The sequence below is a fragment of the Prionailurus viverrinus genome, chromosome B4, assembly GCF_022837055.1.
Source record: "Prionailurus viverrinus isolate Anna chromosome B4, UM_Priviv_1.0, whole genome shotgun sequence".
Taxonomy (NCBI): domain Eukaryota; kingdom Metazoa; phylum Chordata; class Mammalia; order Carnivora; family Felidae; genus Prionailurus; species Prionailurus viverrinus.
In genome coordinates this window covers 89,654,590-89,681,243 of record NC_062567.1, presented here as the reverse complement: position 1 = coordinate 89,681,243, position 26,654 = coordinate 89,654,590, and the positions used below count along the sequence as shown (strand labels likewise).

The 26,654-nt window shown below is 43.5% G+C and overlaps 1 long non-coding RNA gene across 3 annotated transcripts in view; it reads left to right on the top strand.

Moving 5' to 3' along the window:
* Window positions 1-20,756, top strand: part of LOC125169505 (uncharacterized) — a 71,352-nt gene extending 50,596 nt beyond the window's left edge. For 2 of the 3 annotated variants that reach the window (XR_007153705.1, XR_007153706.1), the window contains exons 5-6: window positions 8,786-8,891; window positions 12,258-13,543. This is a non-coding gene — a long non-coding RNA (uncharacterized LOC125169505). Of the gene's footprint in view, window positions 1-8,785; window positions 8,892-12,257; window positions 13,544-20,704 lie in introns of those variants that run through there. The other variant, XR_007153707.1, reaches the window with a different exon arrangement.
* The last annotated feature ends 5,898 nt before the right edge of the window (window positions 20,757-26,654 follow it).

The following is a 26,654-nucleotide window of genomic DNA, read 5'->3' as shown; positions in this document are numbered from 1 at the left end:
ACACCATACTTCCTCCACACTGATGGTCACAGCAACACAAACACAGCTCTGACCTTGCTCCCTGATGTAAATCCTTCAGTGTCTCTCCACATACACCAAGATACAACTCTGCATCTAATTCTTCAAACATTTTTTTTTGCTGTCCCCCTCGCTCAAAAAGGCCACTGCTGTTTCACACTCCTGGACCTGATGCTTCTCCTCCTGGAACTATCCATTCTTCTCTCTCTGCCTTTCTAAATGTACTTCTAAAGTCAGTGTAGCCATCACCTCCTCCAGGAAGCCTTCCCTAACCCTGCCCAGTGAGAAGTGGGGTCGCTCCTGTGCCTGAAAGAATCCTAAAGAGGACTTGGTAGGCTTGGTGAACTGAGCCCCTCACACATACATCTCACAGAAATGAGAAGTGAGTACGATCATGGCAACGTGTGCATTCTCAGCAGGGCCACACCGTTCGAAAATCAGACAGGGAGGGAGTTGGTGGACGTGGATTCCCAACGTTCCCCTTAACTTATGGACACCTACTCACATTGGTGGTGTTATGGCGACGTTCCGTAAGGTTACGGTGAGTCTCGAGTCGTGCCCTACAGGCCTCGTAGAACCCTGACCACATCAACGCAAAAGTCCAACATTATTAATTTATGTGACTTGGAAAAACAGCCTGTACCAGAACGTGCCTCCTGCGTCAACACCCTGGTTCGTCCAGCACAGCGCCACCACCCTGCCTCCTGCACAGGCCCACGGCGCATGCCCGTGGTGCTGCGGCTGCGCAGTGGGGATCACCGCGCGGGCGGGTAGCACCCGTTTTGCCTCCATTATCATGGGAGCTAAAAGGCACTGAAAACAGCAGGTTGGCCAGAGGCTATGGCAGTGTTTTCATGGAATCCTAATTAACGTGTCAGAGACGCATTAATCTATGAGAGCCTTTCGTGGCCTGAGAGTTGTAGTAGTTGCCTTTCTCGTCAATCAAGCTGCGAATTCCTTGAGAGCAGAGGCCGTATCTCCTTCAGCTGTGTATCTCAAGGAATTCTGCTTGGTAAGCAGTCTATAAACTTTGTGTGGAGGGATGAATAAAACTGAACTAAGAATTCCATGAGGACGGGGTCCATGCCACGCATCTTCCTGGCACTTAACGCAATGCCAACACAATACGTCAGATGTTCTCAATTAGGAGTCTCCAAAGGTAAAGATATATGTGTGTGTATATATTTATGTCTACCTCCACATTTTTCATGTGTCATTTTTATAACATATTGACAATATATGTAATATTACAAAAATCCTAAACTATAACATTACACTCAACATTGCTGCTCATAGCAGAAATTGTAGGGGCGCCTGGGTGGCTCAGTCGGTTGAGCGGCCGACTTCGGCTCAGGTCATGATCTCTCCGTCCGTGAGTTCGAGCCCCGCGTCGGGCTCTGTGCTGACAGCTCAGAGCCTGGAGCCTGTTTCAGATTCTGTGTCTTCTTCTCTCTGACCCTCCCCTGTTCATGCTCTGTCTCTCCCTGTCTCAAAAATAAATAAAATGTTAAAAAAAAAATTAAAAAAAAGAAATTATATCAGTTTGATGTAGAAATGCTGGTTTTAGCAAATGACAATCTGTTCTGATTCATTGCTTTTTATAAATTGATTTATTTCATAGAGCAAAAACAAATCCATAATTATTTAGTACAGTGTTTTGGTAAGCAAAATCTTGCACACAAAGAAGAAATAAAAGGGGTTCTTGGTGCTGAATAGCTTGAGAGCCAGTGCAGTGCAACTCAATTTTGAAAAATTAGATATCTCTAGTATTTACTTTCGTCAAAAACTGCGGTCACAACAGCTGTGTCCTTAGTTATACAGACATGGCTACGTGAGGTGGATGGAGAAGAATCAGGAGACTGAGTTAAAACTTTCAGGTATTCCATATGGATGACAGAAAAGCAGGAACAGAGCAAAGCCTTCATTTGTTCATAGCTGATACCAGGAGCTAACTTACTGGCCCTCACGAGGTCCTTCTTGGGATGGTACCAGTATGGGGGGTAAATGAATCCTATTTGTTCACTTCCTGTTTGTGTGACCAGAAGTTTCTGCGTATGTTGTTGTATTGGTCAAGGCATTGCCAGTTTCAAATGACGAATATCCAACTTTGTTTGACCCAAATGCCAATTTATTCGTTCTCATACTTGAAAAGATGAGGAGGAACGGGTCTGAGTTCAGGTGTGGCTGGATCCAGGACATCAGATTATGTCATTAAGATGCAATTGCTCCAGCTCCCCCTTTAGGCTCTGCTTCACTCCTTAAGCAAGTTTTCTCTACTTGGCGGCACAGATTGTCTCAGCAGCTACAGACTTCAATGGGTCTTTGCTCTTGCAGTCTTTAGAAGGAGCAGACTTCTCTCTGTGAGCCCCTAATATGACTCTGAATGAATGGCTCTGCTTCAGTTGGATGTCCACCATGGGACATATTGCTGTATTAGAGAGATGGGGTGCGACTGTCCAGTCCGGTTCAGATGCCCAACCCTCGGGGGACATCTCCTTGTGAGGGACAGACCACCAAATATGGGAGGAGAATTTCCCAACTGAAAGATGCTGGGCAGACAGAGTCAGAGCCAAGATCTATGTGTCGTGTCTCCTCAAGCACTGTGTCTACAACCTCCCTATATGTGGCCTAATCGTATATTTTTCCTGAAAGGCCTGAAAAATTTACTCCTAGGTGTAGTTCAAAGTAAAGCAAAGCAAAACAAAACAAGACAAAAACCACTTGTGATTGGAGAAGCCATGTTACAGACGCTGTAACAACATAAAAGACTTTGAATGCTCAACTCTGACAAATATTCGCTCAACCGTGATGCCTCAGTTCCAGCGAAAAAGTGCGTGTTCTTCAAAACAGATTTACCTCTTCAGCTAAGATGGAGATTCTGAGGCAGGATAATTTAAGAGCCGGAAAAAGCCAAATAACGTTTTCATCAGGGGAATAAGATAGCATCCGTTCTCTGGACTGGACGCCACCCAAGAAAAGCCATTACCCAGCAGTGACACGTGAAAGATCTGCTTTGATTTCATGCGGGAGAGTATTTAGCAGTGTCAAGACAAAACATGCCAATTCCCATGGGTTGTCAAAAAAAATGCCATTATAAGCACAACCCTGAAAAAAACAAATCCACTCCCATTGCAAGTGTCACCAAGCTTTTGATGGAAAATGGATACATTTGCCAGCCTAGAAGAATAAAGAGAACGCTGGAAGGAGTGAGAGAAGGGAGGGAGAGAGGGAGGGATGGAGGGAGGAAAGAAGTGAAAGAGAAGAAGAGAGTGTGAGAGAAAGGTGACCCTTTAGCCTGCTCCAGATTTGTGTGAAAAGTGTAATAATTAAGAATACAGGCTTTGGGGGCGCCTGGGTGGCGCAGTCGGTTAAGCGTCCGACTTCAGCCAGGTCACGATCTCGCGGTCCGTGGGTTCGAGCCCCGCGTCAGGCTCTGGGCTGATGGCTCAGAGCCTGGAGCCTGTTTCCGATTCTGTGTCTCCCTCTGTCTCTGCCCCTCCCCCGTTCATGCTCTGTCTCTCTCTGTCCCAAAAATAAAAAAATAAACATTGAAAAAAAAAAAAAAGAATACAGGCTTTGACCAGAAACAGACAAATACTATGATGTGAAATATGTGAAATAATAAAATAGTCAAACTCCTAGAAGCAGAGAGTACCATGGTGGTTGCCAGGGGTTGGAGGGAGAGGGAAATGGGAGGTGATGGTCAAAGGGTACAAATATTTAGTTTTGCACGATGAGTAAATTCTGGATATCTGCTGTACAGCCTGGAGCCTGGAGCCAACAATACCATTTTGTATACTTAAAATTTGCTAAGAGGGTAAATCTTATGTTAAGGGTTTTTACCACAATAATAATGATAATGATAGTGACAATGATGGTAATAAAGGGGGCAGGAGGAAAGTTGGGGAGGTAACGGATAATGTCTGTGGCCTTGATGGTTGTGATGTTTTCACGTGTGTCTGCTTATCCTCAAACTCATCAAGTGGTACACATTACATACGTACAGTTTTTTAACGTATCAATCCTACCCCAGTGAAGTAGTTTTTAAAAAAATTGATTGCCTTGGGGCGCCCGGGTGGCTCAGTCGGTTAAGCGTCCAGCTCAGGTCAAGATCTCACGGTTTATGGTTCAAGCCCCGCGTCGGGCTGTGTGCTGACAGCACAGAGCCTGCTTGGGATTTCTCTCTCCCTCTCTCTCTCTGCCTCGCCCCTGCTTTCTCTCTCTTAATAAACAAATAAACTTTAAAAAATAAAATAACATTTAAAAAAATTGATTGCCTTAGAGAGTGATCGCTAAGGGGCTCAGGGTTCCCTTTTGGGGTGATGAAAATGTCCTAAAAGGGATTATAGCGATGGTTCTACAATTCTGTAAATATAAGAAGTCACCGAATTGTATACTTTAAATGGGTGAATTATGTGATGTGTGGATTATATCTCCATAAAGCTGTTCAAGAAAAAATATTTCAATTGAAAAAAGAAGAAGAAGAAGACCGGCTTTGGACTCAGGATATCAAGGTCGGACCCTGCCACTGAATTGTTACCTAAAGTTGGTCACTTGTCCTCCCCAGGTCTCCGATTCTTCACCTGCAAAGCAAGGAGAAAAATAATAGTGTGGTTAACGCTTAAAAGCAGCGATGGCTGACAGTGCTGAGCCAGGCGCCAGGGCAGGGCTTGCAGTAAATGCTCAGGAAATTAGATGTGGTGTCACTATAGGCTGATGGAGACAGCGTATCCTGGAGCTCCGTGGAGAACACTTCCTGTACAGAGAAGGTATTTAAACTCACCCACTTCAAAATGCCTGGATGGGAATCCTGAATAGGCTTTGCCTCTGTATTTCATAGGTAGAATGGCAGGCTGTAAATAGAAGTACACTCTTGTTTGACAGCTGGAAACTAGGAAATGACATCTAAAGAATCTTCTGCCTTATGGAGCTCGACTTTTCGCAGAACACTAGAGGTCCCTCTTGGCACTGAATCTTCCAGCCCTCGTGGTGTAGAATTCAGAGTGACAATTTTCTACCTCAGCCCCACTAGATGTCTCTTCAATAAAGTTATAAGACAGTGCTCTGACATCGGTCCGGTGCCCACAAATCATCGCACGGAGAGGACACAGTTTAAAAGCCAAGCAGTTGGCCTGAATGTGCAGGCATCCTAGAAGCCACCTTCCGCTGCCACACATACGATCCCGATGGAAGAAGTCGTTCTCCGGAAGCATTTTCTGGTAGTAAGATCTGGGGGGTGGAGGGGCAGAGGCAACGTTAATTAGGAACCATAGAGGGTACTTTGAAGTCATAGAGGAAGTGCTGTGTAAGACATTAAAAACAAGGTTGCTCTCCCAGAGTCAAATTATCAAATCAGCAATGGAGGTGTTAGAGATGGGCAGTTACCTTAAAACAGATAAAGCAGTCCACAGGCCAGAGCAAGACTTAGCTGTGTGTTGTTGGAAGGGACCGATGCATCCAAAGCAAAACAGTGTTCCTTTGGCAGCCGGTCATCCCAGGAAAGCTGGAGAGAGCGAGAGAGGCATGTTTGGGTAATGTAGCAGAGAAAGAGGTTCCCTGGCCCTGGTTCTGTGGCAGCATCGTAATCCCCAGTGAGCGACTGGACCATCTCACTACTGAAACCTCAAGTGCCTTAGCAGTCACATCACCAGATTCCACCCTGACCGGCATGGCTTCTGTCATTTGAGCCCCTCGTGGTCATCTGCGACGGGGAGCGAAGATGCCACTTAAGCCGCGTGGGTGAGAGTTCTAGTCCGCCTGGGTGAGTAACAGGTCCATTTCTCATTCTGAACTTTATATCTCACATTCTGGCATGTTCTTCAATCCCTTCTGAATTTGGTAGCATGAGTTAGCCTCCCCCAGACTCATGAACTCTAGGACATTAACAAGATTGAGGTTCCCACCCTGTGAGGCATGACATTAACAAGATTGAGGTTCCCACCCTGTGAGGCATGTCCCGGGTTGGGGTGTTTTCACCAAAGCAATTCTACCTGTTAAGCTGGTAATTCTACCAGCTAGCTCCTGGAAATACCTCCTGTAGATACATGGCTTCCATACTTGGATTTCCAATTTACATAGTCCTGAATCTTGTTTTGCTGCGAAGCTAATTGTTTTTCAGTGTCAGTAAATTGTGCTGAGACAGTGCTCTCCATGACAGTGTTGACTGAGGGGCTTTCCTGAAGGAAAACACTAAAGGATAATCTAATGCTTGCTTTCTTTGGGCTTCTTTCTTATTAACAGAGGAGGACAACTCTAATGACCTCTTGGCTGACACCAGGTTAAGTAGCCGTGGCCAGGCTGACCATAGAAACGTATTCAATCGTTCAGCGAATATTGAACGAGCACTTGCTGCCTCCAGGTGCTGTCCCAAAACCAGGATGCGGCAGTGAATTAGACCAAACCCTTGCCCTTGGGGGGCTATTAGTTATCGTTGCATAAACGTAACTAGTAAACAAACACATAACTGAAGTACAGAATGTACTCCCATCGTGACGAGGGCAGTGAAAAAACTAACGCAAGGAAGGAGCACCAGAATCGCCGGTGATGCAAGTGATCAGGGTAAGCTGCACTGAGGTGGAACTCGAAGGAGGCGAGGGAGCCAGCCATGTGCTTCCCTGGGAGAGGACTGTTCCAACAAAATACAGCAAGTACAAAAGCCCCAGGGTGAAAGCCTGTCTGCGGCATCCACGTGGCTGGTGTGGAGTGGGCGAGAGAGAGAAGGTAATGCCACAGACATAAGGTTGGGAGAGGGGATTTGATTAAGCCAGGCATTTCGGAAATGTAAGCATAACCCTAAATTGAAAACGTGCTAGGGACGCCTGGGTGGCTCAGTCGGTTAAGCATCTGACTTTGGCTCGGGTCATGATCTCACGGTTCGTGAGTTCCAGCCCCGCATCGGGCTCTGTGCTGACAGCTCAGAGCCTGGAGCCTGCTTCAGATTCTGTCTCCCTCTCTCTCTTTGCCCCTTCCCTGCTCACACTCTCTCTCTGTCTCTCAAAAATAAATAAATGTTTAAAAAAATTTGTTTTAAAACATGCTAATAATTTTCCTCATTTCACAATCAAGGCTGGGTTTGCCACACACACACACACACACACACACACACACACACATTAAGAAAGTGTGTTCTTACTACTTTTTAGTGGAACCATTAAAACTATGAGCAGCCCACCGAGGGAATGGCCGTGTGCTGGTGTATGTCATGCCTATATGGTGACAATCTCTCCTCTATGGCTCTTCTCCTCTAAGCTCCTTGCTTCGCATCCCTGGGATGGCTCTTTCCACATAGTCATATAGTTACTTATCTACTTGTCTGTCTGCCCCCTGATTATGAATGACTTGCGGGCAAGAGCTTCACTCGTTTTTGTAACTCCAGCACAAGCTAACTACAGGGCACAAAACGGGAGCTGAATAATGGCCTTCTCATTTACACTGAACCCAGTGGCTACTTTGTAGGTGGGCAATAGCTGCTAACTTCTTGAGGAGCCCTCAGTATATCAATTAAAAAAAAAAAATTAAATCCACACCTACTCTTGAGAAAAGAAGTGTAACCCAGTGAACCACCTCCAGAAACTCAACATACGTTATTCTGATAATGGGGAGAGCAGGCTTTGGGTCAATGCATTGACCGAAATGCTGAAAATTGAAGTAGGAGCACAGAGGTAATCTGACTATTTCAGATTACATTCCCACGAGACACGCAAGCACAGTAAGCAAAAAGCACTGCCCTCCAACTTGGCCTGGGTACAGTGGCATCGTGACCACAGACTCAAGCCCCTTCGAGTCAGACTGCCCTGGGTTCTACTCTCAGCTCTATTCTTTATGAGCCAGCTGGCCCTGGGCCAGTTCCTTAACCACTCTGATCCTCAGGTTTCTCGTCTATTAAAAAAAGGGAGGGGGGGGGGTCATAAAATAGTACATTCCTCAGAAAGATCTGAAGTGTAATAAATGATATTGTCAATGGTGAGCACCCAACACGATTCCTGACATCCTGACAAAGCATTCCACCTGATGTGATTTATTATAACGGACAGAAGAAGCCAATATTCCACCTTTTATCATCCTGTCTAACTTTCATTTGGTTTTCCTAATTTTCATAGTTGCCACTTGTTTTCTCATCTGTGTTATGGAGCACTACAGATCAAAATCTACGGTAACAGATCCCTGAGCCAGTCCGTAATGCCTTATCTGCGACCGAAATACAGAAAGACGTAAAAATTTGCAAGTTTTTTCCCATGTCCTTTGGCAGTAAAATCTGAGCTGACCTAGGTCACATGGTTGTACACCCTTGCTGGAACTCCTGAGGAAATCTATTTAGTCTTTATTTACTGTACTTGATCGTGAACAGTCATAGTTTTGCTGCCGACATATTAGTGTATTTGGGTGTGAGGTACGGCCCCAGATTCTGCTGGTATGTTGCATAATACACGGCGTGTGCTCTGCATTGCTTTTCTAAAATCCAAAAGCATCTGGATTCGGAAACACACCTGGCCACCAGGGGTTCAGGTAAGAGCTTGTGGGCCTGGCAGCACTGAGGGGCAGGATCTGTGCATTGCTCTGCGTGCTGGGATTGACCAAGGTCCTCATTTATGCTTACGGTGGCCTTGATGGCCCAGATTCCACTTAGCAGAAAAGTCAGACATCTGACTTCCGACTTCCTCAAAACACAAAGGGAGAGAGCGTGCCTTCCTGAAGGAAGGCAGTGTCTCTTAGTCACCTCTGAGGAAAGCTGTATTGAGTTGACCTTGGCTGTTGTTTTCTTTCCTAGGGAACCCTGAATACCAGGATGGTACTTGATTATCACCGGCTACAGATTCTCAACAGCCCTAGTTTTCCGGGTGTGATCTTTGATGCAAACCAGCATCATCAACCAGGTAGTTCAGACAAGATTTTGTCTCCCACTTCACAAGCTTCACAGCTCACAGGGTCACCTGGCCTTCACAACCAGCATTTAAACATCCGTCTCAATGGATGATGGATCACCTCTTGGGCCTAATAACCAGTTGTGGTTGTGTTTTGTGGCAAAGCACGGTGGTTGTGTTAGGGGAAGGGAGGGAGCTGCAGACAGGAAACGTCACGTTCGGGAGGTCTAACACCTCAAGGACTCTGTAGTTGGGGCAGAGGAGGCTGAGAGGAGCTGGGGGCAGGGGTGAAAGGGTGTGTGGGTGACTGCAAGGAACTTGGGCTACGCCGTGGTTTGAAGACCCTCTGATTAAAAGGCCTCAGGCATGGCACCCACCATGGGGAGCCACAATTCACACCATATCCTATTATCTTAGGCCTGAGATAATTTGATAGTATTAAATGCCTGCCCTCTTTGGCCTGGGCCAGAACTTACATCTATTTATTTATTTATTTATTTATTTATTTATTTATTTATTTATTTATTTATTTATTTAGGTTTGGGGGGGTGGGGGAAGAGGTAACGGATAATCTTATTTTTAAGAAATGCACACTGAAGTGTATGAGGGTACAGGGACAAGATAAAAATCCAGATCTACAAAATGAGACTCTCTAGAAGTGAAGCCCAGACACCAAGCAGCTTGTAGAAAATGGGCCAAGGGATTTTCAGGCACACTCAAGTTTGAGAACGCATGAAATATATATCGTCGCTGCTGCAAGTGGGTGGTGCTCACGGCAGCTCTGGCCTCATTTGGGAGCTCGTTAGAAATGTGGAATCTCTGACCCCACAAAGACTGACTGCATCTGACCCTGCATCTTTAATATGATCCCCCAGGTGATTCCTTACACCCTGAAGTTTGAGAGGTCCTGATCCAGATCACCTGCTTACAAATGCAGGTGTTACAGGTGCACAAAACTCATTTGCCAAGGTTTTTTTTAAAGGCTTTTCTTTGCTGTTCTCCCTGGTTGCCTTCAGCCGCCAGGAAGAAGGAAGGGTAGGGAGAAGGGCAGCCTCAGCAGACATAGCTATCATTTATGACGACCGTCACTCTGCATTCGGCTCAGGTGGAAAATTTACTGCTGTTTCACAGATGTCACTGGAGTCCGTCAGGGCATCACTCTTACGTTCTCCCTTCCAGACTCACTGCCTGGGTGGGACATATCACCCCCGACAGACACATCAGTTGCTGCCCCTGATCGACCCTTAGAGCTGGCATAGCAAGTGTCACCACGGAGCTGGAACTACAAGCTTAGTCAGATACCGGGCAGGAGTTATTCCTGATGCCAAAGACTCACTTAGAATTGCAGTAAAAGCACCTTTTGAAATGGACCTAGGTTGTTTAATGATACGAACAAAACAAAACAAAAAACTCTTCTTGCCTCAAAATATGTGAAACAGAACTGATCTTCCAGTGCTGAGGATAAGGCTTCTCTAGTCACCAGGAAGCATTCTTTCCTGAAGAATGTTCCAAAGAACACTAGCCTAATAGATGCTCCTGGCAAAAAAAGACTCCATAACTGAATAAGGAAACACTATATTTAGGACTATAGTTTAAAACGCTATATTTTCAATTTCTCCTCTTGGAAATTGAAAATGTACATTAGCATGTTAAATGCTCTGAGAAGTCCTGCATTAAAAAAAAAAAAAAAAAAAGTCTGGTTCTGCCTAGCAGCGTTTCCCAAATGTATTCTTTGATGGGATTCCGATTTTCTCCAGTACTTACATTTTCTAGAACTCGTGTCTTAAGGGAAACACTGAGGGAACATCTTGCAGAGAATTTATATATAAAGGAAGAGCTCGATTAGTCCCATAAATGGACAGTCAAAAGGAGAAAGAAAGGCAGTTGTGAAGAATATCTAAAAATATTGACCGGGCCTCTGGACGTGGGAACTGGGCTTCCATTCCCTGTCAGGAAACTACCAGAGGGGTAAAGAAGCTCCTTGGATTCTGAACAGAAAAGAAACAATATTCCTCGTCTGCTTTAGAGTGAAGAATTGGGATGATTAGTGAGCTTCCAGAAGATCCACCTTCCCCCCCCCCATTCTTCAACCCCCTACCCACTCCACCACCAAATCCTACCTCCCTTCTCAGTATCCCACTTCTCACACGCCCACTGCCCCCACCCTGGGTCCAGCTGCCTGGGCCACTGAAGGGCCAGCGATGGCCAATGCATGGCCATCCATTACTGGATCTCCCGACCTCCACTTCTGACCCCCTAATGTGCCACCCACACTGCAGTCCACTGGTTAAAACCTTCCCAGAGCTGCCCTTTGCCAGGAAGAAAGCAGAACAGGCCTGGCATTTTCCAGCTGACTCATCTCGATTGATTCTCCCACTCCTTCTCACGTTCCAGCGGCATGCGCTTTCTCCTGCCATCTCAAACATGGACTCTCCTTCCCATCTCGGTTTTGCCTATGCCTTCGTCCGATCACTAAGCAGAAGTCGTTTCCTCTAGGAAGACTTCCTTGATTTGATAGTCTAGGTCCACAGTTCAGTGCCAGTCCACAAGCTGTCCATAAGGAGATCATTGCAGAAATCGAGAGATGAGCATTTAGAAACGTTGACAGTATTTTCATTATGACATCCAAACACGTGATCAGTAGACAAATCTTGTTGAAAAGGGAAAGGACCAGGCCAAATGTTATCTAACTCATGTGGTGAGTCTCTCATGGCACCAAGTGATACGAGTATCGTCCATGACAGATTAGAGAGGAAAACTGATCCTCTATCACACAGGGTCCGAGAAGCATGGGTCAAGGTCACGCTGCCATGTGATACCCACTCATAGTACCAGATACCTTCCATTCAAAGCATTTATCACGAATGGTAGTTTCCCATAGATTTTTTTTGTTTTTTACACCGTCTCCTACACAGACACCTAGCTTCGTGACAGCGGGCACCAGGCATGCTGCTGTCAGTGTCCTAGCCTAGCACAGTACCTGGCACAGACCTGATACTCAATAAATGTGTCTAATCAATAAGGGGAAAGAGTGAGCCTTGTTGGTTTTAACTGTGTCACCTCAATAGCAATCTTGGTACTTCCTGAGTCACCTGTGGCTTATATATGAGGTTGGGAGCGTGGTGGGGGGTATTGAGAGGGAGCTAAGAGAATTCTTCTATTTGGTGAACTCAGCCACACCCTTCCAGATCATGTTTCAATGGCGGAATGAACGTAAAATGCAAAGCAGACAGCGTTGTTGACATGAGTACAGAAGAACATTCTGTCGTGGGTAACTCAGATCTGGAGCTTTCTACTGTCACCCATCACAGGTGTTTTGTTTGATATTTCTATTTCACTCTAATTAAGTAACATCAGAAAATATTGTTGCCCTTACAGGAACAGAGCTGGACACAGGCCAGCTTTCTGCGGTATTTCCTCATACAGCTCTCCCCTCCATGCCTTTGTTCCTAGCTGTTTTGCTGATCGAATGGAGAGAAAGAGACCTCGTGAGCTGGTATGACTCTGACAGCTTGACTTCTGGCAGCTGCTGGACCTCAGAGCATAATTTCCTCCCTCGTGGGTTATCAGAATCAAACACCCCTGGCTAATCAGGATTTCAAAGGATGCAGATATCCAGTTTAATTTAAGAGGATTATTCCAAAACAGCTCCGAGTAGGGCATTTGGACTTTGAGCCCCCTAACCGTTCGCTCAAGCAGGCATCAGAGGCGGCTGGAATCTTGAACTTTTTCCAGGAAAGGGAAGAGATTTCAATATAAAAGAGCAGTGGATGTCTTCAGTCTTAGCCCCAGCACTGGGAAAGGTACCTAATCCCCCTGGGCTTTAACTTCCTCATATGTTTAAAAAAAGAGGATTTGACCAGATGACCTCTCCAATCTCTTCTAGCCCTGAAATTCTCTGACTGTAATCTCTAAGGCCTCTTCTAGCTGTAAAATTGGGGAACTGAATAATTCAAACTCCTCTCGGCCACAAGCATCAAGAACGCTGAAGAGCTCCGTATCTATTCCCTCGCTGCCTCAGTTTGGTACTGAAAGAGGTGGCAAAGGTCATATTTATACAAAGGACTTCCCATGTGCTACTCACTGAGTTTCAACTTTCTTCTGGAAAGTCTGCGGCCTACAGCCTCACCCCCCATACTGTGAAGACAAAATTGTTTACAAAATCCCACGACTCGGAGATCTAACGCTAGTTCTACAGACGGAAGCGTATATACTAATATCATTCCTAAGAACAGTGTGCCTGGGAAAAAGGCTCTAGGGTCACATAAAGTTCCAAAACACCGTCCTTGGTCCCCTCTCATTGATGGATCACCTTACAGAAGAGCATATTGGAGCATAACACGCCCTGCACTGGAGAAAACTTCTTGAACTTTGCTTGCCTTACCATTTCCCAACATTTGACCACCGAAGTCTATTTATTTTCCCTCTGAAACATTTATTATCATTTTCTAAACTAGACCTCCACAAAACCTATGTAGGAAGTGCTCCTCTGAGCATCACCTCCCACTTGGTAGATGCAGGGCGTTCCTTCAACCTGCAAATTCTTCAGCCCCACCCCCTGACTTACTGAATCAGCATCTTTGGAGATGGAGTCAAGATATATCAGCCTTCCCAAGCTCCCCAGTGGGAGCTGGAATGGTCCCCAGTGGAACAATGCTGTAGTGCTGCTGGTAAGTACCAACTTTGAATAGCAGAATTAAATAGTTAAAATTTCAGGAACAGTAGGAATTTGTGAGCTAATTGATGCCATGTTGGTAGACTGACATTTGCCATGGTGAGAATATTTACACCATGAAAATCGGCAAATGCTACAGTGCAGGGCTTTTCTCTCTCCCGGGCTGTGGCTTGTTAGACATTTATTTGCAGATCACTGCCTCCGGGGGATCCTTATGTGCAGCACAGTTTGAGAACCAGTAATAATGCAAATATGTGCTATTATTGCTAGGTGTTATATGTCCAAATTCTGTTAAAATTGTAACCACTAGTTTTCCCATGCTTTTCAATATTTCCAAAAAGAACAAAAAAAAAAAAAAAACAAAAACAAAAACAAATATGGTATGCAAAAGAAAGTCTTGCATTTTGTCTTTAAAGTAGTTAGGAATTATCCAGGAATAGAGATAATCAAGTAAGCAGAATCTCATTATGAAGTTTGTTTTTACAGACTTTGTAAATTGAGACATAAAATGGGCCCTGCTGACAGATATAGCTTTGTTATGGTCTAGTCTTTTAGTAATCTGGGGAAGAGAAAAATCTAGAGGTATAAAAATATTCCCAGACTGGTGTTGGTCACTTTTTCCTCTTAACTTTGTAAACTTCTCTTCACCAGCACATTTCAGATTCAAAGGCAATATACCGCACACTTGTTGAGATTGTCTCTGGGCTCCTTTGTCCCTGGAGTGTTGGTGGTGGGGGAGAGGTAGAGTACATTTTTCTTCCTTCCTTCCTCCCTCCCTCCCTCCCTCTCTTTCTCTCTCTCATTCATTCATTCATTCATTCATTCTTAATTTGAGAGAGAGAAACAGAGCACAAGCTAGGGAGGGGCAGGGAGAGAGGGAGACACAATCTGAAGCAGTCTCCAGGCTCCCAGCTGTCAGCACAGAGCCCGACGCGAGGCTCGAACTCACAAACCGTGAGACCATGACCCGAGCCGAAGTCAGACCCTCAACCGACTGAGCCACCCAGGCGCCCCTATATTATTTCTTTCGTAAAATGGACTCCTTTGACAGATCCAATTACAGTCTCATTTCATGTTCGATAGTAAACATAGAGCCCAGGGTGATCTTTTCATCATTTCTCTGGTTCAAGCAAAGTGCAAAATCCAATGACAGAACCAGAAAGTACCTTGTGAGACTGAGCAGTTTGAGTTTCCACTTAACATTTGTCCTTCTATTCCCTCTGAAGGTGGACAGCCTCAAGGTGACTGCGGGACTAAATACAGTTTTGCTTGAACAGCTTATCTGGCATAAACACACTCCAGTGGATGTCATATCCCCAGTCATTAGAACCCTGACCTGCCATCAACAAGTATTTAATCATTGTGAATCTAACAGCTCATTCTGACAGCCAAACACAATGACATTGCCTATCTCTCCTGTAAAATGCCAAGTGGTATATGCTTAAAGGCAGAAATCTCTCTTCTCCCCCATGCAAGCCTATGACTTCCCGACAGCCCCAAAATATAACTGAGGCAAAATGGTGACTAGGAAGGAAACGCGGCAGGGGGGGCAGGGTGGATCCTGTGTTCACTGAACACTTAACATTTGCCAAGCTCTGTCCAGGCATGTTGTATATTATTTTAAGCAATCTTTACAGAAAACCTAAGAGATTATTTGCCCCGTCCATTCTTGTTCTGTCCTTTTAAACCAAGGGTTGGACGCCTGGGTGGCTCAGTTGGTTAAGCGTCTGACTCTTGACTTCAGCTCAGGTCATGATCTCACAGTTCATGAGTTTGAGCCCCGCACTGGGCTCAGTGCTGACGGTGTGGAACCTGCTTGGGATTCTCTCTCTCTGTCCCCTCCCCTGCGTGTGCGCATGCTCTCTCTGTCTCTCTCTGTGTCAAAATAAATAAATAAACTTTAAAAATATATAAAAAATAAATAAACTAAGGGTCAAATTAAATACCTTTGAGGCCAGACAGGTTAATAAGGCAAATAAAGGAAATGAACAAGGTGAAATAGTAGAAACACAACTAAAACTGGCGACTTCTCAGTAGTGAGGAGACACAGGGAATGGCAGAGACTATGGCAAAATCTGATTTTCATGGCAATACTTTAATTTTTTTTTTAATATAGCCAAGTGGTTCAGTTAAAAACAAAACAAACAAGGGGCGCCTGGGTGGCTCAGTCGGTTGGGCGTCCGACTTCAGCTCAGGTCACGATCTCGCGGACCGTGAGTTCGAGCCCCGCGTCGGGCTCTGGGCTGATGGCTCAGAGCCTGGATCCTGCTTCCGATTCTGTGTCTCCCTCTCTCTCTGCCCGTCCCCCGTTCATGCTCTGTCTCTCTCTGTCTCAAAAATAAATAAACGTTAAAAACAAACAAACAAAACTCTGTGGGCTGAACAAAACCTATATGTGGGCTGGATCTGGCCGCCATTTTACATCATCTGCTTCAGACACAGTCCATCCAATCACCTACTGCTTCCCAGAGACCTAGCACAACAGCTGCAGGATGAGCTGGTTCTAGGCAGTGGTGCCCAACCCTTCAAAAACGTGCTAGCTTCACGTTTTTATGTATTTCTGGTCCTAAGCCTTCAGAACAGTGCTCTGGCTCTGGATGCCTCCATTTCCCTCCCCCCTCTTACACTCTTGAACCAGGTTTCCTCACTCACGGTTCAGCCCAGCTCTCTCTCTCTCTCTCTGGTGCTGTCGTCACCCCATAGTGAAGGGAAAACTTCCTAGCCCATCCCTGGCCTTATAGACTCTACCCTTTAAACCTAAAAGTGGGTTGGAGTGGAGCGGGAAGCATTTCCTAGAGAAAAATTAGGTCATCCCCATTCACAAGTGAAGAATCTGAGATCTACTTAGATCAGGTCATTTGGCTGGGAAGTAAAGTAGGGGCAATTTGGACCCAGATTAATTCCTCCTCCAAAATCCCTTCCTCAGAGAGTCTCTCCTTTTCCACTAAAAGAGCTCTGAACTGAGCAGGAACCTCTAGAAGACCTGGGATGATACGTTTTACCTTGAAATTCTATAGAAATGTAGCTTTCTATTCCGCAATATATTTGTATTTGTTCTAATAAAAAATAATGTCTCAAATACTTGCTATGCTGTTATGTTAAATCTTCTTATTCTCGGGGCGCCTGGGTGGCGCAGTCGGTTAAGCGTCCGACTTCAGCCAGGTCACGATCTCGCGGTCCGTGAGGTCGAGGCCCGCGTCGGGCTCTGGGCTGATGGCTCGGAGCCTGGAGCCTATTTCCGATTCTGTGTCTCCCTCTCTCTCTGCCCCTCCCCCGTTCATGCTCTGTCTCTCTCTGTCCCAAAAATAAATAAACGTTGAAAAAAAAATTTTTTTTTTAATCTTCTTATTCTCTAGACTCTGAACCACATCTCCAGGGGCACATGCACCCCTGTGCCATTGGTGACATGCACATGTCACATTGATGCCATCAATACCGCCATCCTCTTCCTCTACCGGCATCTCCCAGGCTCCCCCAACCCAGACCGCCAACAGTCACCCCATTGTCAGAAGGCAAAACTTGCCACCTGGGTCTCATGAAACTTGTAAAAAAAATCAATCAATAGAGTAATTCATTGATTTTTTTTTTTTACCTTGAAAATAACAGTTGAAAACCCCCAATTGTGAGTTTATTTGTCTGTTTTTTCAGATCAGATAAAGTGAGCTCAAGGCTCAGTCACTCAAACCGTTTTGTCAGCAGAAAGGTGAATAGCCCTAGCCACCGTGGTGGATTTGACTGCTGTACAGTTTTATACTGTTTATTTTTTGTCATTTGTCTTTTACCCATAATGGACCCTTGTAAAGAAAAAAAGCATTGAAATTTAAGTCGATGTGGAGCCCCAACTTAGAATCATACTATATTAATTCAGCAAGTGCATCACCTGGTTCTTTTCATCAGATACATACATTACATGCATCTGATCAAAATGTTATATACTGCATCGAGATGTTTCTAGTGCTTTTTTAAAAAAAAAAAATCAATGTTAAAAAAATGCAGCAACTTTTGCACCCAATTTGGCTTTAAACTTAATGGAAATGGAGACCTTGCATATTGGAATATGCTACTTGCAGAGATGTGCTTAAAAATAACAGCCTAACTCTTTCTGTCCTATCAGATAATTATGGCAGGAAAAACAAATTTATTTTAAAATTTCCCAGTTAATTTTTATGGCTCAAATGTTAAGAATGTGAGCATCAGATTTTGAAAAACAAAATTCATCTCTTTTCATGTTGTATTTTTAAATTTCAGTCTACATTTTTAAAAATATGTCTACTCAAAGCATGTCACTTTAAAAATATTTTAACATTTTATACTTTTATTTAAAGAAAGTGAAATACCTCATATCACTTATTGTTTTTTTGAATTAGAAAAGTAAAACTTACCTTTACATAGTTGAGCATTATGACATTTAAAATTAATTTCAAAAATATAATATTTAAGATTATTTTTTTCAGAAAATTACTTTTTTCTCATATGCTACATGGAGAACTTTTTAAAGGAAGTGTTTAAGATTTTGAATTAATTTGAAAATGGTTTGGAACTTGGAAACATTTTGCTAATTCTGCTTTCATGTAAATTCATGTCACATGAAGCATATGTTCTTTAAAAGCTTGCTATATTGGAATAACAACCCAAAGAAATGAGTCCCAAATGGTAGAGTGTCCAACCCATAACAGGGAAATATTTGGGTGAAACCCTTTTATCAAATTCTTTTAATCTAACTACAGAGGTGAATATCTACTTCCCAAGCGGTATAGATTATTATATATTTTTAGCATATTAACCAAAGTTTCAACTGAAGTACCCATATTATAGATATGGGATTCCATATTGTAGGTATAGGATGTTGACACACTGTAAGTGTACAGAATTTATAAAGGAAATATTTAAAACCAACTTAAAGAAAATATAAAAACCATATATAAAAAGTGATATTGAGATGCTCAGCCTGACTAAAGATAGGCAAAGGTGAAGGATTTATGAAGAAATTTTCCTCTGTAGAGCTAGTAACATACTATGAGTCCCTACACCACGCCCTCTACCCACAAGACTCTACCTTAAGCCTGTAGAAATGTAGGAATAGGTCGCCTGTTGTTCTGCAGTTTAAGGCAAGGGATGCATGAATGTTTCCCTTAGACAGATGTGGGCCATGGGAGAAAGCCAAAGTAGGGTCAGCAATAGGACCTCCCGCAGTGCTGGAAGAAAACCATCAGCAAGAAGTTGGAGGGGAAAGTTGGATGTCTACCGGTTCCAGAAGAAGTTAAAAACGACTGCTCAAACTCTAGACAAAGCAGTTAGCAAACTTGTTTTGGAAAGAGCCCGATAATAAATAATTTAGGCTTTTAGGGCTGTATGATCTGTGTCACAACTACTCAACTCTCTGTTTGTAACATGAAAGCAACCATAAACAATCCATAAATAAATACATATGTCTCTGTTGCACTAAAACTTTATTAACAAATACAGGTAGCATGCTGGATGTGGCCCACAGCCATACTTCACCAGCTGTGCTCTAGACTCATCAGCCTGTCCCAAAGGAAGAGGAAGAAAGCAGAGCAGACCCCGGCTGTGGAAAAGCCCATGAAGACCCAGTCTACCCTAGCATCCTGCCATCCTGCTACCCTCGAGGAGTTAGAAACTGACTGGCAAGCTGGAGAGGGAGAGAAGGAAAAGCCAGACGAAGAGATAGAAAGAGAGAGCAGCAACCACCCTCTCGTCCCAGAAAGCATCCAGCCTGAGGAAGACAGAGCTGAGAAAGAAGAGAATATTTGAATTAAATCCATTTCAGAGGTCTTGGGCCAAATACACTTAATTTCTGAACTCAGAATGCATTTCCAATTTAAAATGACAATAGACCTGTTTACCTAAGAGTCAAAAAAGTCATGACTGATGTTGAGAAAAAAGAAAGTAAGTCATATGTTGATTTAACCACACTTACTTTTCCAAAATACTAGGGCGTATACAATCACAGAGTCCAGCATTTTCTTTTCTTTTCTTTTCTTTTCTTCTTTTCTTTTCTTTTCTTTTCTTGGCTGAAGACCCCAGCTATTATGGAGAAACAGGTGGTGACATCACCCATCTCAGTCGCCTTTTGCAAACTCTTGACAAGGAGCTCACCAAAAAGGCCACTCAGCAGTGTGAACGTTATTGACTCATTGTCCTGTCCAGTTTCTCGAACTGTCCAAGACAGATATTTGGTTAGAGAAGATAACTGGGGATTCTTTTGTCCTGCAATAAATATCATGACTAATTTATGCCTTTCTTCAAGTAAAGTGTGCACATCTACTTAGATGCTTTTAATTTGCCAGCAGGGTCACCTTTCTGAGGGCTCTCATGCCTTCCCAAGGGCTGCTGGAAAGCTTATCTGTGGCCTGTGATTCAGAGCAAATGGCTAATTATAGGGGGTGCTGATCTTACTCTGCACTGAATGGGGCCCCTGGAGCATTTGCAAGGATCAGTGGAAAGCTTTATTCATTCTCAGCTCTTACACTAGCGAAGACAATTCTCAGCTCTTACACTACCGAAGACAGCAGTATGAAAATCCATCTGACTTTTGTTAAGACATCTGATTTGTTGGAGCTGAAAAGGTTTTTAAAGCAAATGGCGTCATCTTCTATTGATCTTAGTGCCTTTGTGCTATGCATGTTATGTCATCAGATTATCTAACTCATTCATCCACCTTTTCCAAAATGTGTGACTCCTCTTCATTGTCTCCAACTGCTACCACACAGACACGCTTTTCTTGATAATGGTATAATTCTATTATGGTATTTCCCAGTGTTTTGCTTTGTGTTTGATCACAGTGAAATTCTCTTCTTAACCTATTAGCTGCCACTAGGGAGCATGGATACGTGTCTATCTCCTGATTTATACAGTTCTCACAGGTGTAATATGCATTACAGGTGTCATATGCATCACATTTACTTGGATAATTTTTCTTCTTTTAAAATTCCATAACATCCACCCAAGAAATGGCGATGAGAAAAAGAGTGAGAGAGAGAGAGAGGAGGTTGATGGTTATATGAATCTTGGTTGACTGCCAACTCCAATAATCATTTTATTTTTGAGAATTTTATATATATGCAATAGCAATTATTTAAAGTTAGTAGTGAATTGGGTTTTTACCCTCTCTTTTGCTTTCTTTTTTCAGCATCTCATTGTCATCAAGAATAAAAGACTCTTGGGGTGCCTGGGTGGCTCAGTCAGGTAAGCATCAGACTTTGGCTCAGGTCATGATCTCACATTTTGTGGGTTCGAGCCCCATGTTGGGCTCTGTGCTGACAGCTCAGAACCTGGAGCCTGTTTCAAGTTCTGTATCTCCCTTTTTCTCTGTCTCTGTCTCTGTCTCTCTCTCTCTCCCAAAAATGAATAAACATTTAAAAAATTGATTTTAAAAAAAAGAAAAGATTCTTAATCAAAACTGAACTTTTGTCTTCAAAATGTTGGATTATGTGGAAAACTGTCAGAGTGCTATTTTCAGGTTTGAATTATAAATACCATTCTTAATGAAAGGAAAATTAGGTAAGTTCAGCCTTTCACACTATTCAACATTTCTTTTCTCATTTTCATTCAACAAATACATAGGGAGAGCCCACCACATTTGAGAAAATGTAGGAAAATACTAGGCCTTGGGATATGACAGAGAAAGAGACAAGGCCAAGAACAGTATTAGAGGGTGATCAATGTTATGCCAGGATGTAAAAGTAGGAGGAGGTAAGAGAGTGACTTTGTAGTAAACTTAGATTGAGTGGTCTAGGAAAGGCCTCTCTTTGAAGATAAATTAACACTGGGGACGCATGAGTGGCTCAGTCTGGTTGAGCATCCACCTCTTGATTTGGCTCAGGTCATGGTCCCAGGGTCATGGGATTGAGCCCCACATGGGGCTCTGCACTGAGCATGGAGCCTGCTTAAGATTCCCTGTCTCCCTCCCTCTGCCCTTCTCCCCAACTCATGCTCTCTCTCTCTCTCTCTCTCTCTCTCTCTCTCTCTCTTTCTCTCTCTCTCAAATAAAAAGAAGAAAAAATAAAGTTGATCTGTGTGATGAGAAACAGTCATGCAAAGATCAAGGAATAATAAACACATTCCAGAGAAAAATGTTAATGCAAGCACCTACAGTAGGAACCAATTTCAGGGAGCCAAAAGAAGCTTAGTGTGGCTGGAGAGTTGTTGCTGATGTGAAGATGCTAAAAGTTGAGCACAGGGTCATAAGATGAGGCCTTCCTAAGAAGGGATAAAGACTGGATTTTTTTTCCCCAAGTTTTAGAAGAACTCAGACAAGAAGGGTATTTAAGTCAGAAGAATAACATAACCATAATCTGATCTACAATGTTTTAATATTGTGTTCTGGCTGCAAAGGGAAGAATGGATGATGAGACAAGATAGAGAATTAATATGGAAACTGTTATATTCCTCCAGACAAGAGATGATGATGTCTTGGATTAAGGGATAGTAAAGATGTAGAAAAGTGGAAGAATGCAGGATAGATTTTGAAGTAGAATTGGTAGATCTTTCTGAGAGATAAATGTTGGAGTAAAGGATATAGAGGAAACAAGAACAATGCCTAGATTTTTGTCATGCCCAACGGGGTGGGGTAGTGGTGCCACTTACTGCAATGGGACCTAAGGAATAGGAGCAGAGTGAGGAGGTCCACAAAGAATGGTTGTTTTAGTGGTATTAGGTTTAAAATATCCTCTGGAGGAGTACCTGTGGGGCTCAGCCGGTTGAGCATCTGACTCCTGATGTTGTCTCAGGTCATGATCTCACAGTCATGAGATTGTGGCATGTGTTGGGCTCTGCACCGACAGCTTGGGGTTCTGTCTCTTCTCCTCCCCTACTCACTCACTCACTCTCTAAATAAATAAATAAATAAATAAATAAATAAACATTTAAAAATAAATAAAATATCATCTGGAAACCCAAGTGGAGTCGCCAGGCAAGCAGACAGATTTTGGGGAAGTCTGTGCTGGAAATAAGTATTTAAGGGTGATGAGTATAGAAATGGTATTTAGTGCCAAGAGGATAGTTGAAGTCACCAAAGGAGAGAAGAACAGAAAGAAAAGTAAAGAAGAAATCCAAGGTCCAATTGTTTATATTAAGAAGAAAGAAGCTCCATCAAAGGAGCCTGCAGAAAGGTAGCCAGCAAAAAGAAAAACCAAGCAAATGTGGTGCCACAAAAGCCAGAAAAAGAAAGTGTCCTCTAAAGAAAGAAGGAACCAACTGTACCTAAAGCTGTGGAGATGCCAAGTAAGGGAAGGGAAGAAGGGTGACCATCATAACCAGTAAGCAGCACAGATGGCACTGGCGAGTAGTTCCAGAACAGCCTCGATGGAGGGGTCAGGTCAGAAGCCCAGTAAAATGGGGATGATGTCCTTAACCACAGAAGAGTCACTTAGGACATTTCACTGAAAAGAGAAACAGTGATAAGGAAGTAATGGAGGGTAATTTTGTCCCAACAAATATTTATTGGCCAAGTGCTAAGTGTAAGGTGCTGTGCTAAGTACTGCTAGGGAACAGTAAGGTGAATACCACATAGTGCCTGTTTTAAAAAGTCTCACAATGGTTGGTAAAGCATTGGGAGAGTATTAACAGTCACCTAGATTTGTTATCTATTGCTGTAATACTACATAACAAAGTGTCCCCAAACTCAAACGCAGCAAGCATTTATTATTGTTCATAAGCCAGGTGGGGGGTTCTGCTGATCCAAGTCTGGCTCAGTTACTCGGGGATGGGCTTGTTCACATGCCTGTGCTCAGGGCCCTTCCAGTGCCAGGACCTTTGTGAGCATGAGAGTCACATACCCATGAGACTGGCCTTGACCACTAGTCTGGAAGAAGACCACGTGCCAAAGAAAAGAATGGGGCCAGCATCCAAAGAGGAACAGAGATAATCACTGAAGAGTCTTAACAGTACCATTGAGCCTGAATCCAAACATACCTGGTGGTTTCCATCCTAGACTTCCTAGTCACGGAACCCCAAAACTTCCCCTTTATGTTGAATATAATCTGACTTAGGCTCTGTTACTTGCTTGCAACCCAAAGAGTTCTAATACATCCAAGTTAGAATTTTTGGACCTTTAAGAAAAAATATCCACTGATGATATAATCAAAGAGAGATTTTTTTTTTTTTTAAGGGGGATTTAGGAAGATTCTTTCTCATAGACTGGTTAGGAGAGATAAGCACCTGCTGAAGGGAAGTCCAGCTGGCAAGAATTTCATAATTTAGTTCCTGAGGATAAAAAAGGAGAATCCCATTTCCCTGTCCCCCAGCTGATAGGGGGTACACACCAGGGCAGCCTTGCCGGTTGCTTAATGCCAGCGTCCATTCTGATAAGGAACATCCACATTTTATGATTGTTAAGTATCTTGATGATCACCCTTGCCCATCCCTGCGCTGCAATATATTTTCAATAAAGTGAAATGGCTTCGAAACGTTTGAGAATTCTGTTTTCTGCCTGCCTGTGATGTGTGACCTCAATTTTTTCCACCTTGGATATCAAGATGCAACAGAAATAAATTTGCCTGCGGCCTGGATGAACTGTCTCCCCGTGAGAGGGACTGACTTCGCTTGCTCTTCTCCTTTGACCAAGTCGTGCTGAAATAATCAGAACAGACCCGGGCGGAATGCAAATGGCAATAACATCCAGACTGTCAAAGACACAGACAGGAGGCTGACCTCTGGCCACAAAATGCCAGGAGCAGACAGGCAGGAAGGAAGCCAGGAAGAAACAGGGATATGAGTAACTACAAGAATTATGTTGGCGATGCACGATGTGCCACTGAGTCAACTTGTATTATCAACAAAATCCGGAGGGTCATTGTACTGTGGAATACACCCAAAAAGATGGCTGCTCCCCACCCCCAAACACTGTCTCATCCACTGGCTACTTCTCAAACTTCCGCCCCACACGTGATTCTTTCGTCTAAGGAAATAATCAGGCAAACGGGCAGTGACTGAAACTTTATTTATAACAGAAATAATTCAAAAACAGTCTCCATATGCAGAGCTTCCGGGGCTCGAACTCACAGACCGTGACATCATGACCTGAGCCGAAGTCGGACGCTCCACCGACTGAGCCACCCAGGCGCCCCGAGAATATTGCTGTTTTGAACAAAATCAGAGTTGTCTTCATCAGAAAGAAGAATGGATATTCATAAGCAACTTGCTACATCTGTCACACAGCTTAAATTTCCTGAAATACGGGATTGTTTAACGAACGGTACAGCCACGGGGTGGAATACTCTGCAGCTGTCTGTAACTATTAGGAAAGATGCCGTAGGAAATTGTATAGTAAATGTTCTGCACATTTTAAATGAAAAAAGCAAGGTAAAGAAATGTGAATAATGGATCATGAGTGCGTGTGCGCATGCATGTATCTCATTCATGCACGTGAAATATTTGAAAGGATGTATAAGAAAGTGTTATCAGTAGTTACTTTTGGAAGATGAGACTGAAAAAGAGTATGACATTCACTTTTCACTTAAATCCATGCTATTTCTTTTGCAATTGGAATCAGAATTTCTTGATATGAAAATACTCCGTTCAAATCTGGTAACTTTCTTCCAGATAGGTCTAAATATAACAACATTCTGGGAAATTTTGCCTCAGCCCTGTCCTCTGAGATCATTAGCAAGAAGTGTGTTCACCATGATTCCAGTTCAGCAAAGAAGGCTCATCAGAAGAAGGAAGCACACCCCCCAGGTGAGACTCCATCTCAGAAAGAAGACACCCAAGGTTTGGAGGGCAGCGTATCCAGTCCGCTCCACGTTACCCTTTTCTTTAAGGTAAGAAGTATATTCTTGTTTCTAAATTCACTTGATGATCTGATGTGTTTGTATTCACCCTGATGAAAGTCCTCCTTTGTATTGAAGTTAAAAATCCTCTGTGTATCCCATAATTCTAGTTCTTTTGAGCTGGTGGGAAGTTGGTCACCATCTTCCTCCATGTTGTAATTGAAAACTGGGTGCTTCTAGACGGCTAAAGAAATTAAATGCGTATACCCAGGATTCAAAAAACTAAACCATGGCAACTCAGATGAAAGCTTAACATTTCTTTTGTGTTTTATGTTAACAATTTGTGAGAATTTTGCACTCTGCTCCATCATATAGCTATGACGGAGTCACACAAAAATGATCTCCCAGGGCACCTGGGTGGCTCAGTCGGTTAAGTGGACAACTCTTGGTTTGGGCTCAGGTCATGATCTCGTGGCTTTGTGGGTTTGAGCCCCACATCAGGCTCTGTGCTGGTGGCTCAGAGTCTGCTTGGGATTCTCTCTCTCTCTCTCTCTCTCTCTCTCTCTCTGCTCCTTCCACACTTGTGCTATCTCTGTCTCTCTCAAAATAAATAAACTTAAAAAAATAATCTTCTCCCCCACCCTGATATTTACGTAAATTGATGCCCTGGGAAGATGTGTCATGTCTTTGCAAAGACCACCTTCAAAACTATATTCCCACAGATTATGCTTCCATATGACCGCACCCCACAGACTTCTCAACTTGTCAGTCAACCACCCCGATTCTCTTAACCCATGTACATGGGCCTCAACTCTTCAGTCCTTCACATGTTTCCATCATTTTTCTCCAAAGCCTATTCTTAAAACATGGTGCTCAAAAATTCACTGCAGCACCCCAATGAGATGTTGTTTTAAAAGGCCCATACTCATGGCCCCCTCTTTCTCTCCCCTTATTTGTACACCCCCTACTTATTTGTACCTCTGTACTTCCTGGGAAAAAAATGAAAGCACTGAAAAATCAATCAGTATTACTGAGCCTCTCCACTAAAGACTCATGTGCCATTGTATGGTGCACCACAGGATTAACATGCCAGAATGAAGATACTGGAAGAATAAACTAGAAAAGTCCAAGAGAATTTTTAAGAGACTGCATGAGTTATAGAATAGAAAATTGGACAGAAGTCAGTAAGAGATATAGGAAATCAAGCAAGTATTGCATAAAGTGACGACCAAATGGTAAGTTTCTAATACCTGGCATCAGGGCCAATCTGCCCATTGCTTCCCAGCCTGAGTGAGAGGGCACCCCAAGAAGTCTCCTTTGTTCCCTGAGCAATACCAGGCCATCCTGCCTGGCCACACCCCACACTCATAT